This window comes from Poecilia latipinna, unplaced genomic scaffold, assembly GCF_001443285.1.
Source record: "Poecilia latipinna isolate Pla-1442-1.1 unplaced genomic scaffold, P_latipinna-1.0 Scaffold783, whole genome shotgun sequence".
Taxonomy (NCBI): domain Eukaryota; kingdom Metazoa; phylum Chordata; class Actinopteri; order Cyprinodontiformes; family Poeciliidae; genus Poecilia; species Poecilia latipinna.
In genome coordinates this window covers 196,880-215,932 of record NW_015113399.1, presented here as the reverse complement: position 1 = coordinate 215,932, position 19,053 = coordinate 196,880, and the positions used below count along the sequence as shown (strand labels likewise).

Sequence of the window (19,053 nt, the reverse complement as noted above, 5' to 3'; positions counted from 1 at the left end):
GTAAGAAAGCACTTATCTCTGTCAGAAATTCAGTGCTTTCTCTGTTATTTGCAAAATATTCTTTTCCAACAGAGTTTCTCTTGGAGATACTTTAATTTCCTCTTTTAATTATTTTGTTTCCCCACCATAAAAGCCCACTGGCATTAGAAAGCATTTTGTATCCAAGATTACCAAACAGATTGGATGAGAGAGAGTTACAAAAACCTGTAATGACAGCCATAATAAGATTGTATTGATCCTGAGCTACAAACAAATTGGAGCATTCCTACTGACTGTCAAACCAAAAAACTATTTTCAACTCGTGTCTTCATGAAATTACTGGCAGTGGGTCTATATTCACTTGAAACCAGCAGGATAGTGAGGGCACAAGAACTATCTGCTTTGATTTCTATAGATGTTCCACTAATGTGTTTTCAAATGTCCTTCAGTGCAATACCTCTGAGTTCATTTTATGTTCATTTGGACCTAAAGATGTGAGAAAGCAGGATTGCCAACTGTAATGTTGATATCAGTAGTTTTAAATAATTAAAAAGGGAAAGCATCAAAAATGAATTCATCAGTAAATCAGTGTCTGGATGAGTGAAAACTAATCAATACCCTCTTTCAGATCATATTTCCAAAATGATCACTAAACTATGATCCCCCATTATTCAAGCCATATAAGTTGATCTGGTGAAGAATGGATGTCTCAGATTAGACGGACACTGGAGGATGACGATGTCTGCTTGCACCAGTATTCTGCTTCTGCTTCCTTTGCTTGATGAGTTGGTGGTGTTCTTCGTAAACTGTGTACCTTGCTTTGAATATTGCTTTTAATGAATGTGTTACATGTGCCTGCTGCACTGCGTTCAAGTCTCTCACGTCTGGCTCCAGATTTCACTTTTCTCTCTTTGTAAGTCCTTAAGTTAAATGTTATTTATTATCCTTTGCACAGTCTTGAATCAGAGGACGACTGAAGCAGGTTTTCCTTTACCCATGTACCAAGTGAACCAGCCAGCAGGGGCTGCAGAGTGGTGTTGGATCTTGGGGTGGTGTTGAGAATCTGCAGCACTCTTCCCACGGCTGTCATTTGTGCCTCAGCTGAAAAAGTAAGGTGTGACCTCGGCCCAGAATGACTTTCCATTCAGTCCAGATCGGAGTTCAGAGTTTGAGAATTGCTGCCCTAGGCTCACCCTCAAACAGCCACATGCAGAGCTCTATTAAATAGTCATGCTAAGATATTTCATCATTAGTTCAAATTCCTACATTGTCCATGATGAAAAAAAAGTTGGGCTAAGAAAGTTCTACTTTCTTTTTCTTTTGTTTTCCCACTGTTGCTGGTTTAGATTTCTCACCACATTCTCAGTCGACTTGTTTAAGTCGGCCTTTCTTTCTGTGTTTCTCTCTCTGCGTTCCTCTGTTTTTGTCTTTACTTCTTTCTTCTTCGTGTCTCGGTAAGGTTGTGAACTTGCCCAGTAGGGTTCCAATACAATGAAATGAAAGAGCTCAGGAGCCCATCGCACACTTGCTAATGCACAAATACACACATTGTGTATTTAAATGGCACGAACATTTAATCTTTCACTAAAACACACACACACACCTCCGACTCTCTGTATCGATCTCTTTCACTCACACGAACACACGCACACTAAAGACCTATAGAGCCTATTGTGTGTCACAGTGGGGGGGCACCAGCTACACTGGTGTTGAAAAAGCCTCCTTCTGGAAGGATAGAGATGCAAATAAAGAAAAGAAACGGCAAACTGTCAAGTTGATCCCAAACAAAGTTTAAATGCTGAAGAAAACAACACAATCCCAATAAAAATAAATTGAATGCTAACACTTATTTTGGAATGTTGTCATTCCTTCTCACAACTCTTTGGCTACAAACTGGCACAGAGAATATCAAATAAAACACTGGTTCAGGTGTTGCACTTTGAATGCTGGGCTGTCCATATTCTCTTTTTCCACTTCCATTAATTTCTTTTGTGCTCAGAATGTGGTTTTACAAAGTGTAAAAAACTACGTTCACATCCCTGTAATATGTCAGTATCAAAGCAGAATTGTTGCTCTAAAGTTGCGTTTACATGAGACCACTGTCTGTAAACGGCTGATAATTATGGATCTTGATTTCCAAGACGCCTTGAATAAGCTGTAGTTTTCATGCCAGGCCACTAGATTGCGCTGTGATTTCGGTGTGTTGTCAAACGTACACTTTGATCCTTAGCTACCACCTCACTAGCTTCCAAATATTTTTCCAATCTGTTGTTGCCCAGTTTGACTGGCTTTTGTGAATTGTTCTCAGTTTCCTATTCATAACTGACGGGATTAGTATGCAGTTTGACTTTTGCTGCTGTAGCCCACCTGCTTCGGGTTCAGCTTGTTCTGCTTGAGAAATGGTATTCCACATACCTAAATTATAATAACTGGTTATTTGAGCTACTTGAACCTTCCTATTATCTTGAACCAGTCTGCCCATTATGGTCTAACCCCTGACATTAACAGGGCTTTTCTTCCTCTCTGGATATTTTCTCTTTTTTTCAGACCATTCTCTGTAAACCTGAAAAATTGTTGCTTGTGAAAATCCCAGTAGATCGGAGGGTTCTGAAATGCTCAGTTGAGCCCATCTGGCACCACCAGACCACCAACCATGCCGCATTCAAATCTCCTTAAAGTCCTTTCTTACCGTGTCTGATGTTTGGTGTAGACGTCGGTAAGTCACTTCACTGCCACATGACTGGCTGATTGTGCCATTTCTTAAGAAGCAATGGAGCCTAATAAAGTGGTGATGTTGATTGTGTAAGTTAGTAACTGATATCTGCCAATCATTACATAATGATGGTAAGCAGGAGCTGCAGCATGAATTGGCAGTCTCCCAGCATTAACACCATTCTGTTTTTACTGGTGAAATAATACTGTAAGCTGGATTGAAGACCCTCAACCTTGATAAGTGTTTAAATTTAGTATTCATGTTTACTGCTTTTATTCCAAAGGGTATGAATTAAGCTCCTGTCACTGAAGCTTCCAGTAAAGTACAGACCACACGTCAAACCAGATAAAGTATAAGCTTAATATGTTGACAGGCTTTTCATCTATAGTCGCACACATCACTCATGGCTGCAATACATGTAATCTAAGAAATTTGACAGTAAAGTAAGAATCTGAATACACTAAAGACTACTTCAAAATCAACATCTCAGCTGATGTGCTAAGCAGTTCTAGAGGGCCAGATATTGGATTCATACAAATCCTTTTTTCATCAACTTATTTTATAAATCTTTTATGGACAGACAAAGACCCTCTGAAAAACAGTACCATAGTATTCCCAGAAAGTGCAAACACCTTTTAGACTTGGCTTTGCACTGAGGCTTAGCAAAAAATTCATTTGGAGTTTTACAGCTTTCTTCTGTCTGATTTTCACACAGTGAAAAGCTCACCTGGAGTTATTGTTGCAACGATTTTTAAACATTTTGAAATAACGTAGCAATAAGAAACAATAGCTACTTAAGTATGCATGATCTATCAGTCTCTATGCACATCCTCTGTTGGTCTCTATTGTCAAATAGTTAAATAATATAAACCTTAATGTTGAGCTACTCTAAGAGTTTAAATATCGTAGTTTTTGGGGGGGTTTTTACGCTTGTAGGAAGAAGAGTACAGCAGCATGATAAATCTGCCTTGGTTCCAATGTGGTACACGTTTATTGTGGTGAAAAAAAGAACAGACAAATTGATGTTGATTTACTGGAAAGTTTTTGTCCCAGTCCTCATACGATTGTGAGAAATGGGTCAGGAATGAAAAATTTAAACCATTCCTTAAATGACCTTCCCAAGAGCAGTAACTATCCATTAGGGATGAGGCGAGAAGTTTGACAATTTATCATGAAAGCAGACATGATCCTAATATCAAAAGGAGACAGTCTAAATGATTTGTGCTTCAGGAAAATTTCCTCTTTAGAAATTTTCCTGGGAAGATGCTTTTAACATGCCCCCTAAGAAAGAGGTCTCCTCCATAGACCCAAAAACATGATAATTTATCAGAATGTTAGTTTTGAAGGTCAAACTGAATTTTGTGAGCACATGTTCCAGTCTAATTTGAGCTCAAATTTATCATTGCTGTAGTTGTGCTAACGGCACTCAAAAAATGTTTCTCAAACTTCCCTTGATCAAGCTGAGAGCAGAGGCTTGCTAGTTGCTTAATTCTGCATTGTACACTACAATGCAGAATTAAGCCTCTGGAAGTAGCAAAGTCCTATGTAACCTTGAAATGGAGAGAGGACAACATCAGCTTTCCTATTTTGTATTTTTCCTTACATAGCACACACTGTAGTGTGAAGATCCCATCTTGAAAGTGTCTTCCAAAAGGCTCATTGAGACCAGAGTAAGTTTGTATAGTCATATAGTTTGACTGGAAACACATTCATCTACATAGTGAATTGATGTACAGTATCACTCAAATCAGGCTGCCAATGCTAGTTAGATAAATGATTAGTAAATGTTTGTATAAAGTCACCAATTTAATGAGTGTGAAAGTGGAAGCATGAGCAGGAGGACGAAAGTAGATCAAGTTTAAGCAATGTTCCAGGATATCTGCAACCACGATTTGGATGGGGTGGAAATGGTGAGCATGGAGGAATGTGAGGGGGATGAGGTCAGTGATCAATATTAGCAAAAGACAAAGACATCATTGACATGATCCTGAGGTAATATTCCAGCAGGGCTGCAAACCTTGAGAAGGCCTGTGTCTGTGTGTTTTACAATATTGGATGTCACTCTGGAGTCCTCTGCTGTAGCTTGATGCATGAGTGATCTGGAATGTGTTCATATTTGAACTTTGAAAACTGCACAGACGGTACGTCACAGACTTATTATCTTGATTACTTCTTATGGGGATAGAATAACCGAAAGCAGTATTGCCTGACATAGGGCAATCTACTTGCCTGCCTTCCTTCCTTCCAAAACGTTATTGACAGCAAGTCATTTAGAGTCAGGTAATTGTCTTTAATAAGTGAAATACACTGGACAAATTTGCGGGGAAAGCATTGTCTCCATTGCCTGCAGGTAGTCGGTCTTCTTCAACAGTAGTGACACTACAGTGCATGACCAAACTGAAGCAACACAGCAGCATGTTTGGCTTCAGAGAATTACCTGAACACACCGAGATGATTCGATGTATGATGTTGCAGGCATTAAATGTTACTAATAAGGACTGTGCAGAACATGTAAGGTTTTGAAAAGGTCAAGTGACAGAATTTCTTGGTGATGTAATAAACATGACCTGGATTTTGTTTTTCTTTTCCTCAATGGTGCTGTGAATGTCTGCAGATGGCTGTAGGACCACAGAGAGGAGGAAGAGTTGGTCAATTTTCTCCACAGATTCTCTCATGTTTTACTGGATATGACACAGTTACAGTTTTAACAAAAATGTAGAAAATAGATTTTTGTAAAAGTGGCCCACTGAAGCGTTAATGAAAAAATAATGGTAACTAGGAACTTAAAATTAGCGATTATCTCTTTAGACTAAGTTATGATTCATAAGGGCTTTGTAAACTTTTGTTTTGTGAACGTCAGCAGCCCTCTCCTTGGAGATGTTCAAACCTCAGTTGAGTTATGAGTACACAAACTTTCCATATAGGTGAGGCATCTCCTAGGTTTGATGTTATATTAGAGATATTTCTTGATGTTCAGATGCGTTCTTCCCTTAAGTATCAGTACGTTATATTTAGTGCATGGCATGCACAACAGAAGAACAAGGGTAATCGCATAAGGACAAACAAACCTGCGCTGTCTGCAAAGGAAGGATTAGTGAACAAAGCAGAATTAGTAAAAACTGATAGGAAGGTGATCCAAGGACCCTGAAACCCGAAGAGTACAACAGAATGCAGTGCAGCTGAGCGCGAACCTAACTGAGGAGCTGACGAAATCTGACTCATAACCAAGAAAATAATACACAGGGACATGCATAACAGGACACATGAAAAGAACATCTTCCACCAAAGCAAATGCAAAAATAACAGAACAGAAGAAATGGTCTCAAAACAAAAGTCAACCTTCAGATGCACATGCTCGTGGTGTGCCCAATTCCCAACGGTGTGAATTAAACTCACACCCTGGACATCAACGATGTGAGTTTGTGCCAAAATAACATTGTTTGGTTAATAAGTAAGATTATTGGATAGTTACATAATATAAACTGAAACAAAACAAGCTTTTCGATTTTTGTTTTCTGGATCCTCCAGATAAACAAATGAACAGTCGATTAGAGAGGAAGAACCACTGTGCTGCGTTCCTCTGTAAGCTTTGGCGAGTAAAACTATAAAATAATGGTTTATTCTCATGACTTTGCTATGAAAAGTCTTAACCATCATGAGGACTCCAATGTCCTCATGGAACCATTGTCTTCAATGTGATTAACCCCTTAATTGTCACCATTTTGGGGGTAACAATTAAGGGGTTAAAGGCGTTTCTCTGTCTTAGTTGTCAAAGTTAAAGTCTGTCCTGAAGGTGGCAGTCTTTTGGATCGGGAGTTATTGAATTTCTTAGTAGTTAATTCTTAAAGTTAATAATATGCTTGGGCTGTTGAGGCAGAAAGAAATCATAAATCAGATCTGGTGTGATTTTATGGATGTATATCAGTAAAGGTGTTGAGAGAACACCCATTCATTGCTGTTATGGTCGCTGAATGAGTGATTTATAGGGTTGTGTCATATATAAATGTCCTCTGCTTCAATTTCTTTTTTTGAAGCACATTTTATAGATTTTTGTTTTATTTAATACATTTTTTGAGTGAGTAGATGGTATTAGTGCCCTGCCATTTTTGAGAGGATAAAAATGCCACCGTTGGGCTGTCATGGATCCGTTCCGATATTCATGTTGGCTCACTTCTGTCTCCCTGTGAACGCTTTCTTTAAGGTGGTAGAAAGGAGGAGCTGATTGCCAAATCCTCTAACTCACTGTTTCTTGGTCTTAGCTGTTGAACAGTGGATCAGATCTTAACTCTCTCAAAACTGCTGAGAGTTGTGTTTTGTGGATCTGGTGAAAGGTTATGGCTGTGTCCTGTATTGTGTTGTGGCTGCCTAGTAATCCTGATCTTCATCATAATGTTCAATGATTGTAATCTCAGGATCTGATCTTTGCTCTTTGGAAATGATGATGTTTTGTTGGCATCTTCAAGCCATGACCGTCGGTATGCACCGAGCCTGATGGCAGCGAGTGGGAAGTGGCCAATGGGTGAAAAAGATTCCTTCCTCTTAGTTTAAAAGCGGTGGAAGAGTACAAATATTTCAGTATCTTTCTCACATGCGGTCGTAGGTTGGAGTGAGAGACGGATAGACAGTCTGCATGTTTATCTTTAGTGATCCATGTTTTATGTCGGTTAGTCATGAGAAAAAAAGCAGAGCTCTCAATTTTTTTGTCTACATTCCAGCCCTCACTTTTCGTCATGAGATACGGATCATGACAAAAGTCTAGATACAAGCAGCTGGAGAGGGCTCCCACCCTACTGGCCTCAACCTTGGACTCTCAACACTTGAGGTTTCCATGAGGAACTTAGACATTTTGCTTGAGACGGGAATGCCTCAGTTTCCCTCCAGGACATGTTATCCTTTTGACCCAAGCTGGATAAGAAGACAATGACTGGATTGATGGATGGAGTTCCCTATTCCTTGGCATACACCTTGTTCCAGCATGTACTGTCAGTATAACCCACCTTTATGAATATCAGTGCTTCATTTATGCCGCAGAAATATTTTTTGTAAAAAAAATATATTTTTTTACAAAAAAAAATTTTTTTGTAAAAAAAAAATTTTTTTACAAAAATTTTCTTTTTTTCTTCTTAGAAATTTTCTTCTAAATGAACAAAAACTGTTCATTTAGAAGCATTTGCATAGAAGCTGTGTGTGTGTGTGTGTGTGTGTGTGTGTGTGTGTGTGTGTGTGTGTGTGTCTCTTTCTGTGAAATATGAAAGTAAAAAGTTCATAAGATAAAATATTTTTAAAGTTTTAAACTAAACACAAGATTTTTTTAACACAGTGGATGATCTGGCTTTAAAGAGTTTTAAAGAATCATTTGTAAAAGTAAAGAAGAAAGACCAACAAATTAAATTTTGGTCTTAGTTCTACAACATTTTAATTGAGTCGAGCCTTAATGTGTGTCTGATAAAACAGACCCTGCTCAATTTAGATACAAATATTAGAAACTAAAAAAGAAAAAAAAAAAGAAAAAATACACTTCCTTTCCAAATAAGGTAAAAAAAAAGAGAAAGAAATGTAATAAATCATATGTGAATAAAAAACAGAAAACAGAAATAATTTTGAAATACCTTTACAGGGGCGTAAAAATGTATTGGGGGTGTACAAATTGATTTTTCACAGACATAAAGATCATTTGAAAAGGAAGAATTCCTTGTTAGATGTTATACCATCAGGTAGAATAAATCTGAGTAAACATCTGGTGCAGTCTGCTTGGTATATAGAGCAAAACATTTTTATTGCATGATTCATGCCCATAGTTTGGAGTGGGAGTCCTCTTGGATTGCAGTAGTCTGAATGAAAACATAATTCAGTTAAACTATCAATATATTGATTTGATTTAATATATTGATAGTTCAACTGAATTTTATGTAAGAAACTGAAATCTGACTTCCTCTTAAATCTAACTGTATGAGACACACGAATATGACATGTATGTTTTCATAATAAAAATACTCGGATTACATTTAGTCTGGCTTAGCTCTATATTTAAAAAAAAAAAAAAGGTGACAGAACCACAGAGGATATGTGGTTATATTCACATATTTAACCTGATAGTTTTGAGTAAAATTGGACTTCAAGATCACAAATGGAAGCATTTCCTCTTTACATAAGTGTGTTAGAATCTTTTCCCTTCTCCGTTCACTCCACTCACCGTTTCGATCCTGAGTACGTTGAGTTTATACAGCTGCCTCAAACCGCCAGTGCGCGCACGCTTTCAGGCACACAACCACACACGAGAATACGGGGAGCTGTGCGCACATTTTCTGGCTCCGGGAGGAAAGAGAGGGATCGTGTGCAGGGCGAAGGCGGTTGGGAGGTGTAGCTGCTCTGCTTTTTAGAGACGCGGTCATGAAACTGGGGGGGGGGGGGATCAGAGCTGAGGAATGCATCGCGACGGAGTGCCCTCCTCCACCTCGCAGCTTCACCTTCACTCTCCGAATGCACAGCGCAGAAATCCCCGCCCTCACTCCGTTCAACGAGCCAATCATATCCTCCTGCTTCTGCCGTGGCCCCGCCCTCCTCCTCGCTCTCCCAGCAGAGAGCTTTGGAACCGGAGAGGTAAAGAGAGAGGGCGCGAGGGATCAGGCAGACGAGGTGCACGCACACGCGGCAGAGGTGCCAAAAAGCACGCGAGGACGCGGGACTCACAAACGCTCAGGCGCGTGCGCGTGAGGAGCGGGGAACCGTTTTCTTGAGCTGACATAGAAGAAGAAGAAAAAGAACAAAAAAAAAAAAAATAGCGTGGTGTTTAAGGAGGAGAAAGCAGCAGCGTGGTGTGGTTTTTCCTGCACCGGTTTTCCTTTTTCATCCCTTACATGGATCGGAGAGAATGAGAAAGAAGTGAGACAAGAGACGGAGGAGAGTCAACATCAGAAGTGAGAGCGATCGTAAAGAAAATTTAAAGAAAAGGAAAGAAGAAAGAAAGAAGAAAAGAAAAGCACAAGGCTTGTGCGTTTTTTGTCTCTTCCAAAAAGAAGGGAAGGAAGAAAAGCCAACCAGAGAAGACAGACGGAGGTGTTTTCCTGCTTTTCTTCAGCCACTCGGGTCCTGCGTGTGCCTGAAAGGATCCTATGTTTCTGGAAGCTTTAACCCTTTAAACTGGAGTACTTATACAGACAAGGTACACACAGCCCAATTCAATTTTCTTCCTTCCCTTTTCTTCCAGCTGCACGGTGGTGTGTGTGTGTGTGTGTGTGTGTGTGCCTGCATGCCTTGGGAAATTGCTTGGTCTCTAGTCAATTGACTGTCATTGTGTGAATTCACTGACTGAATGTAAACTCATTGACGAAACAACACTGCGAGTGTGTGTGTGTGTGTGTGTGTGTGAGAGTGTGTGTGTGTTGAAATAATGGCAGAAAGAAAGTCGGAAAACAAAGAAGCAATGAAAAGGAGAAAAGGTTTTTTTCAGAATCTGTGTTTTTTTAATTCTTCCTCTGATTTCTGTTTTCACCAGGTTTTCCTCTCCTGTCTTAAAGACTGTAGGATGCTGGGATGTTTTTCAGTGCTGGTTAATTTTCCCTCGTATTTTCCTGCCAATCCAAACTGAAAATTAATCCTCCATAACGGCCCGTTTTTCAATCCAGGTTTCAACATGTTGTTGACGGCATAGTTTCCAGGTTTCCTTCGAGCAGCTCCAGATCAGGGCTGAGGGGGGATTGTCCTGGTAAAATAACTGGCCACTGTGGATTGCAGCAGGCCTGATGAATTACACTAGTGTGACGCTCTTTGCTGAAGATAGGCAGCTGCACTGAATTCACACCAACAGAGTTTCACGTCAGCCTTTAAAGGTCAGATCTGTCCTGAGGACAGGGTTGCCTCTAGATGATAACACTGAACGAGAAGCAGACACTTTTAATTCAATTATACCTTCAAAAGAACACTTGGTCTCATTTCATGTCGACTTCGCTTTGACTTTGAATTCTCCACATCACTGTGTCCACTTTTTTTTTTTTTTTTTTTAGCCGAGAAGACATTTCTCCGAAAAGGACTTTTTTTTTTTTTTCCATCCTCCTGAAATGGAAGCCTACTTTTTGAGGTTGCAATCTTCAGCATTGCTTTTCTGCCACACACACACCTCAGCCTTTGCGTGGGCTTTAGAGTAGAAGGCAGGAAAGCCAGTTGGAGTTTCCATAACGTTAGTAAATCAATGCTTTTTGTTTCATCTCCGACAGAAGGCATCCCAACATGCTGGCCGCAGGCGTTGCTCGTCAAATAACTGCAGTAGTCTAGAGTATAAAGTTAAAACTTTATCATCCAGAAAGCATGAGTGCAGAGAAAAACTACTTTAGCTGAAAAGTCTTATAATGAGCAAACTTGGCATAAAACACAAAAGTTCCTTCAGAAGTTCTAATTTCTCTAATCTTTGGGTTTCTGTGGATATTATCTGGAGTGAAAATGAACAAGGAAGGCGTCCCTAAATCTCATAGATCACATTAAGATTAAAGTTCAAGTAAATTGTGTTTCCGTGATGTAATTTATGGAAGTATTTTTGGCTTCTGTATGACAGAAATTAATTGAAGAGTGAAAAGTTTTGATCTGTCACCCAGTGTGTGCCAGAGTAATAGTAAAAGGTGCATTAAGCCGACCTGATTTGCCATCGGAACAATTTAACGCTTCGGCTTTTAGTCCTTGTGTTTTCTGAAAGGCTTGATGGTGATGTGTGTGTGTGTGTGTGTTTTGTAGGGGTGAGGTGACGGTTAGGTTGACGGGACTCTGCCTCTGCTCACACACAGAAAGAGAAGATGGGCTTTTGCTTTTTGCCTAATCACTTCCAGACAGAGATTTGCATTCCCCCGCCCCTCTCTCTAGTTTGGTGTGTGTGTGTGTGTGTGTGTGTGTGTGTGTGTGTGTGTGTGTGTGTGTGTGTGTGTGTTGAGGACATCACTTTCTTTCTTTTCTCCTTCTTCCCATATAGAACACGCACATTACGTTTTGTACAACAAATTAAAAAATAAGCTTCATTGAGACACGAGGGTGTGAGTGTGTTTGGTGTGTGTGACATGGCAAAGGAGGAAGTGGGTGATGGATTAAAGGAATTAAACTGTCACTGTGAGAGGAAACATGCTGAAAAACTGTGGATGGACAGGCCGTAAAGAACGGAGGGCACAGACAGTGGTGGAGGCAGGAACATGTGTGACTGGTTAAGATTCCTGCAGGGATTTTACCCTGATAAGACGAAAGGGAGCAGTGAAATTTTACATCCTTTACATAAAAATGTATATACATAAAAATGTGTATAATAGTTCAAGTAAAGTATTTACTTTCTGTTCCCTTAAATATGTTCTGTGTCAATGTACTTTCTGTTTTGCAATAATTTTACGTCTCCAGCTTTTATGACTTTGAGGCACTGCTCACTAAAACATCTGAATATTACTGCGCAGTTATAACCGCTTTCTACTGACAGTTCAATATGATGAGGTGAGGTTTAAAAAGATTTATCGCCTTACTACTGTGTTATTACTCCACGTTCTTGGCTCACAATAGCAAAAAAAATAATCCAAGTAAAATCTTTGTTTTTTTTTTCTACTCAGTTTTATTACAATATTATCACAAAATATAACAGGTTTTTTTTTCTATGTTTCAAATTGAATTCTTTGTGAACATTTTGAAACATTTTTTTTTTCTATTTCTTTCTTTTTTTAGCTTTTCTGGAATGTTTTAGTGGATTAGGACTTGTGTGAGTTTCAGACCAACCCCTGTGCAGCACAATGCAGTCAGTCAGGCAGCACAGACAGCTGCTACATTCCACTAGTGGTAAAGCTAATGAGAAAAAAAACACTCTGAAATGGCACCACTAATGTTCAGCAGCACACGTCTACCTGCGTTATGTTGGAGCTTCTTTTTTTCAGGGTTTTTCTTTCTTTTTTTTTTTTTTTTGCAACAATCAGTTTGTTTATACTAAACAAGAGTCCACAAGTGAGCTCATAATTGTTATCTACATACATTTACCCAAAAATCTAAAAAGGTTATAATATGTAGTTATTAAGGGACTTAAATATCTGTGTGGCATAAAATTGCTTTAACAAAGAAATATAACCATAACTATATTTTATTTAATTGAGGGAAATTTTCGAAACAGATAAAATAGTTTTTAGGTACTTTATTCAAAAGTTTGTGGTAAAAATGCTAGAAATTATGTGCAGCATGCACAGTTCAGCGTGTTTACTTAATTTTTTTTTACATTTTGGCGAACCTGACTCCATTTCAACCCACAACTCTGAGGCTGAATGATTGATTTCCAAGGCAACAGCTTTGATATGAAGATGAGGAGTTGGGTGGAAGCTAATATTTCCGTGTTTTTGTAGAATGTGTTATTTATTTATTTATTTTTACATTTGAACATTTCAGTGTTTTCCAGTTTTTTTTTTTATTACACCAGTTTATTCCCTGTTCATATCAGATTAATCTTCGTTGTTGTACATAAAAGACTGACCTGTTTACTTCAAGTTCAGTTTTATTCATCACACAAGTTGTATTTAACGTCTTTCTAACGTCACTTTAACGAAAAGTATTAAATTGATTAAATGTAAAAATATTGGGATTCCTCCTAAATGAATTTAATTCAGTGCAGCAGAGTTTCACTTCATTTTCAAATCTGTCAGCCGAAATAATTGATTTACTCGAATGCAGCAGCTCAATAAAATGCAGTCCTGTTATAGTCCTGTCCTTTCTAATTGAAATAAATGAAACCTAATTGTTAATTACTCTGACTTTCTTTTTCCAAATGCTTTTCCATAGTGCTTTCTCTGACTAAATTGTTATAGTCCAAACAACAGTTTTCTCAAAATGCTATACTGGCTAATATATTGTCATTTTTATTTAATTTCCATTTAGTAAATTCTTTTTTAAACACTTGTCTTCTCAATTTAGCTTTAGCATGCTGAAAGAACAAAATTACATTTTGGATGAATGTTTTTCAGTTCCGTGTGTATTCACGGAGAGATAAAGGTTTGAAACACACAGTCTGTGTGTGCGTGGGGGTGTGTGTGTGTATCCTAGCGTTTCAGATTATTCTTTTTTTTTTTCTTCCATCCTGAGGCTTTATCAGATTATTATAGATGTATTTGCAGATTAAAGGGACAGTGTGTGTGTGAAAAACTGACCACTGAGGCAGACAATGTGACTAGCCAACCATTATATGACCTGCTGGATCCCAGCACCGCTACACACACACACACACACACACACGGATATATGTACATATTCACATGAGCAGCCATGCATGCGCGGGGGAACACACACATTGTGGTGAACAGCTTTGTGTTTCTGGTCAAGGCCGGAGAAACAGGCTACCTGTCTTATATGCTGACTGATTATATATGTGTGTGTGTGTCCAGGAGTGTGAAGGTACTTTACATCATGAGAGTCGGTCTGCTTTTAAGAAACTTGACTCTTCTCGATTTCTCATTCCTGCACTTTTCCTGCACTCTTTCATTCTGACACACACACACACACACACACACACACACACACACACACACAATGCTTAACCATGCATGCGCCCCACCACCTCCCCCAAACACACACAACTAATTCTATGTCTCTCTGTAGCTCTCTCTCCACAAATAGAGCATGATCTCCTAGCAACGAGGCCTTTGAGAGGGATGTGTGAGATAGATTGAGTGTCTGCAATATAGGAGTCTGTGTGTGTGTGTGTGTGTGTGTGTGTTTAGGTTTCAAAGCCAGAACGATGATGAAAGTCATCAGAGCAAGGACACCGCTTTGAAGCGGAAGTTAAGGAATGAATGCAAGAAGGCGGCTCGTCCTTGGAAGGAAAACTTTGTGGGTTTCCTTTCCGTCGGATTGCGTTACCGTTGGTGGGACAGAAACTTTTTGAATAGTTGTATATTGAACATCGATCTGCTGTATAACATTATTGTTCGGCAGCACAGACGCCTGGTAACAGGCCTGAGTGGTGGAAGAGCAGGAGACCTGAACGACATCCCAGGAGAGCGATGCCGGGCCGAGCAGGAGAAACCTTGATGCGGGTTCTGCTGGCTGTTGTATAATCTTGTTTACTGAAGCTGAGCTGGACCACGAATCAAACGGTTCTGGTGCACTGCTGGCAGTGCTCTGGGTTTTAATCTTACAACAACAGAAAAGGCACCAGAATCTGAATGTTTTCTATCAATTGCTGCGTCTTAATCATGTTTTGTAATCGCACCGAGCCGAGGTTTTATTTTTTAGATCAGTTCTCATGTCCTGTTTAAACAAGTTTTTGACCATATTTGCTGCCATGACACAGTATGCATGTCAGTTTTCCACAAAATATTTTTTTTATTTCTTTACTAAAAACAAATTGACTTTTTTTTTTATCTTTGAAGCCATAAAAGTAATCTAAGAAGCAATCAGTTTAATACAGAGCACATTTATGCATTTTGTTAGTAACTAATTACTGATGGCAATAATAACAAAAATACAGTAATTTCAGGTTTTCAGGGAGTTTACTTCAGTACAGGGCAGCATATAAATTAAATTCAGGAGAACACACATGTGTGATGAGCTGGGAGTCTGCATGCTCCCATCCCTCACCAGCAACCCTGAAATATTTTTATAAGCATTTCATAAAAGATTTATTTGAATCGTTGTTCAGAAATTTGCAAAGAAAGCACAAATGTATTCAATAAACAAATGCCAGAGCAGAAAACGGAACAATCTTGTCTCAAAATTAAAGAAAGGGGGAAAAAATAATACATCTAATTACTAAAAAAAAAAAAAACGGGCCATAAACATCATGGTGCCATAAATAAAGCAAGTTTTTGTTATGCAAACATCTTTATATAATTAAACATCTCAGATTTGGTTTTGATGTCGGTTTAGTAGATTGGAAACATAGGATTTATTTATTGGTCAAAATTCGACACATTTAAACATTCCCATCATGTTTGAACTTGGCGTTGCCCTGCAGGTGACATGTTGAAAAAGTTTGAACAAGTCCAAAAGATTGTCTACTTCCCAAAGATGTCTCAAAATAAACTTATTGTTTTAGCCTCTGCAAATTAAAAGGCATTATAGAACTTGATGACTTGCAAACTAAATCACTTATCACTGACAACTTTAATGACTTTAATGTTCAAACACTAGATGGTACTTGAGCAGAACCTGTTCACATTTGACTTTCCTTAGCTCCACCGCTCACTCACCGCTGCTGATGTCTTTCAACGGAAACCCAAAACCCTTTCAGTCCTGCTGATTCAAAAGAGGAATGCAGGCCTTCAAGCTCCTACATATCAACATTACCAGGCATTCTTGTGTTGCTTCGGTGTGCAGAGCCTGTAGGTGACGGATACGTCTGCTCACTTTCTGCTGCAACAAGAAACAAAGAGACAAGCGAGAGCCTTCTTGTAATTGGATACAGTGAGTAGTAATACAGCAACTAATTGTACTTGTACATTCTTAATAAGTATGTATTAAAAACAAACAGAATTGAATAGAATATACTTTATTGATCCCCAAGGGGAAATCTTGGGTAATAAATACAAAGTTTGTAAAATATATATATATATATATATATATATATATATATATATATATATATATATATATATACCTAAGAGTGATGAGTTCAAAATGACTATATATAAACAAATGACAAGCAATCACATGCAATATATTAATCAATAAATCTATAAATTAGTGCAGAAAAAAATTGGATCAAATAGCACAGACTTGTAAAGCATGAAGGCAACAAGCAGAAATGACTTTCTGTGGCGCACTTTGGAAAAATGCTATAAATAAACAAATGAATACAAATGCAAAGTACTCCAAATTTAATTGATGTTGCTTCATGCTCAGTAAAACTAGATTATGTAGCAGTAATCATTTGCTTTGAAGAACTTTGTACTGAGTGGACAAACGGGAGGTTGAAGGAAGCAAACGTTTCCTTTGCTCTCCATGTTCAGAACACTTCCGTAACCACTTCTTCCCCCGTCTGTTCTTTGTAGAGTAAATTAGAAAAATGTACCTTTTTTGATGTTTGTTTGCTCTTATTTATTCCACCATAAAGTTGCAACACTGTTTCCTTCCACTTTTGGACCGCACGATATGAGAGCAGGGAGGTTTCCAAACAGATTCGGAGGAGTTTACACTAAGCTAAGAGAGGGAGAAAAGAGGAAGCTCGTGAGTGATGAGGTGCTTGCTGACAAAGTGTTTCTTATCAGAGACTCAGTCCAGATGGTTTGCAAACACACCTCCTCTTCTCGCTCTCTGCTGCTCCTCCTGTCTCTCTCATCCTCCTTATTTCACTTCTCTCCTTATTTCCTCCGTTTCTTCAGCTGCTTAATCCCCTCTTTCTTTTAACCGGACCCGGTGCTATCTTGCATGGAGCATACCGCTATGAATCGGGCTCTTTAATAAAATGTCCCACCTTAGATAAAAGCGGAGTGTCTGTGTGATGGTAAAGTCCTTATCTAGAGAGCTGCACTCACTGGATTATGGTGGTCTGCAACTGCATTATGTCAGACATCACTGCTGCAGATGTCGCAAGGTAGCAGAAGACAAAGTGCAGCTGAAGGGGGATAAGACGAGCAGATAACTGTCACAATCAGCCAGCTCTATAAGGCTGCATGTGATGAAACTCCTTCTGAAAGCAGGAAGTGACCAGAGGCAAGGCAGAATGATCGTCATCGCAAATATAAATGCAGATTAAATTGAAAAATTTGAATGTTTCAGTTGTTAAATCATAAATTAACTCCGATTAACCACATTTTATAATAACCACGCCCAGGCCAGGTCACTGCCAGTTCAGTGCAGTGAAAATGTCTCTACAGCAGGCTTATTAACCTAAAACATCACATCAGTTACAGATTTAAAGTAATAGTTGCAAGCAGCTCTCAGTTCTGAAAGTGCTAAATTCAATTCAGAAATACTTCCCCAAAAATAATTTAAATAGCGTTTTAACTTATATTATCCAAGTTGTAGAAATATCTCCTGTAGCCGTCTGTATTACAACTATCCTGAGGAAGCCTCTGACTGAAGACACTGTGTTGTCTCATGATGCTACAGGTCATCCATAATGTAAAAAGGTAATTCTGAGGTCTGTGATGCTTCTGAACCACAGTGTAAACCAGCACGGATGACTAAAATTTGAAATGGCTGACCTGCCGTTCTCATTCCTGGATCACATCAAGACATTGAATATTTGCCTCGGTTTTAGTGTTCTTGATTCACCAATAAAAAAGACACTCGGCAGTAAAAAGGCCTTCATGAGGAGAGATCCAAGGAAAACCTGTGCCGACGAAAAACGTAGAGTCCCGACTCACATCTGGCAAAAATCATTAATTCTGCTTCCTCCAAAAAGAGAAACGCTGAAGGATTTTTGTGCCTTAAAGTTAAGCTGCCTTTGTACATCTGGACAGTGATGCAAAACACAGCAACAACTCCACCTCTGAATGGCTAAAAGAAAAAGACATAAATGATTGGTGGTGTCGTAATCCAGAGGTGAATCCAATCAGACGCTGTGATGTCACAAACAAAAGCCTCAGCATCGCTTGATGGTAGCTGCTGCTACCAAACATGGTGCATCCAGCTATTAGATTTAACTCAAATTGTTTTTTTTTTTCAATTTGCATGAGGTTGTTTTTGAAAGCTGTTTCCCATTAATAAACGTTGTATTAATTCAATAACAGGGTTCTGCGTGTACTCAGGTTATCTCATTTATAGATGTTTGATCAGAGACATTGAAGTGTGACAAAAAGTCAAAAACAAAAGAAATCTGTTAAGGGTCAAATACGTTTTATGACACTGTGTGTGTGTGTGTGTGTGTGTGTGTGTTGTTACACACAGCCAGAGGACATGTTCAGTACAGCCTGGCTCCTTTGTGGTTTTATCTAGCATCTCTGGGAAATAAAGACTGACGTAATGGGAAAAGGAACCATGAGCACCAGGTTGTGATGGGTGTGTGTGTGTGTGTGTCTGCGCGCACACTTCTACTTGATGGTGTGTGTGATAATGTCGGCTCATATCAGTACTTTTATAAAACATGAATGTTTATATTATTGGCAAATAGTTTCCACTATTCAGCAAACCTTTATTTTATCTTCATACACATTTGTGAAAGCTTTGCAAAAAATGCCAGTTTTTTGTTGCACTCCATGTCGTGGCCATAATGCATGATGTTTAATATTCACTAGCCAATTTGTTTAAATCATTTGAATAATTTCCAGTCTACGTAGTCCATAAACCCATATTTCCTTACACTCCATATCCCCCAGATTATTTTCACATTTAATTCTACTTTCTTGTCTTAAATTATGCATGTTTCAACACAGTGGTGCTCAGAAAACATTTTTAGGTTTGCTTATGTCATTAATGTTACTGTT

The 19,053-nt window shown here is 38.7% G+C and overlaps 1 protein-coding gene across 9 annotated transcripts in view; it reads left to right on the top strand.

Moving 5' to 3' along the window:
- The window catches only part of tenm3 (teneurin transmembrane protein 3), a 233,519-nt gene that overhangs the window by 34,629 nt on the left and 179,837 nt on the right, over positions 1 to 19,053 (top strand). Inside the window, exon 1 of one of the 9 annotated variants that reach the window (XM_015046554.1) lies at positions 9,079 to 9,854. The exons of the other annotated variants lie outside the window; for them this stretch is intronic. The gene's annotated coding sequence lies outside the window, so the exon portion shown is untranslated. Of the gene's footprint in view, positions 1 to 9,078; positions 9,855 to 19,053 lie in introns of those variants that run through there. 9 annotated transcript variants of the gene reach the window in all.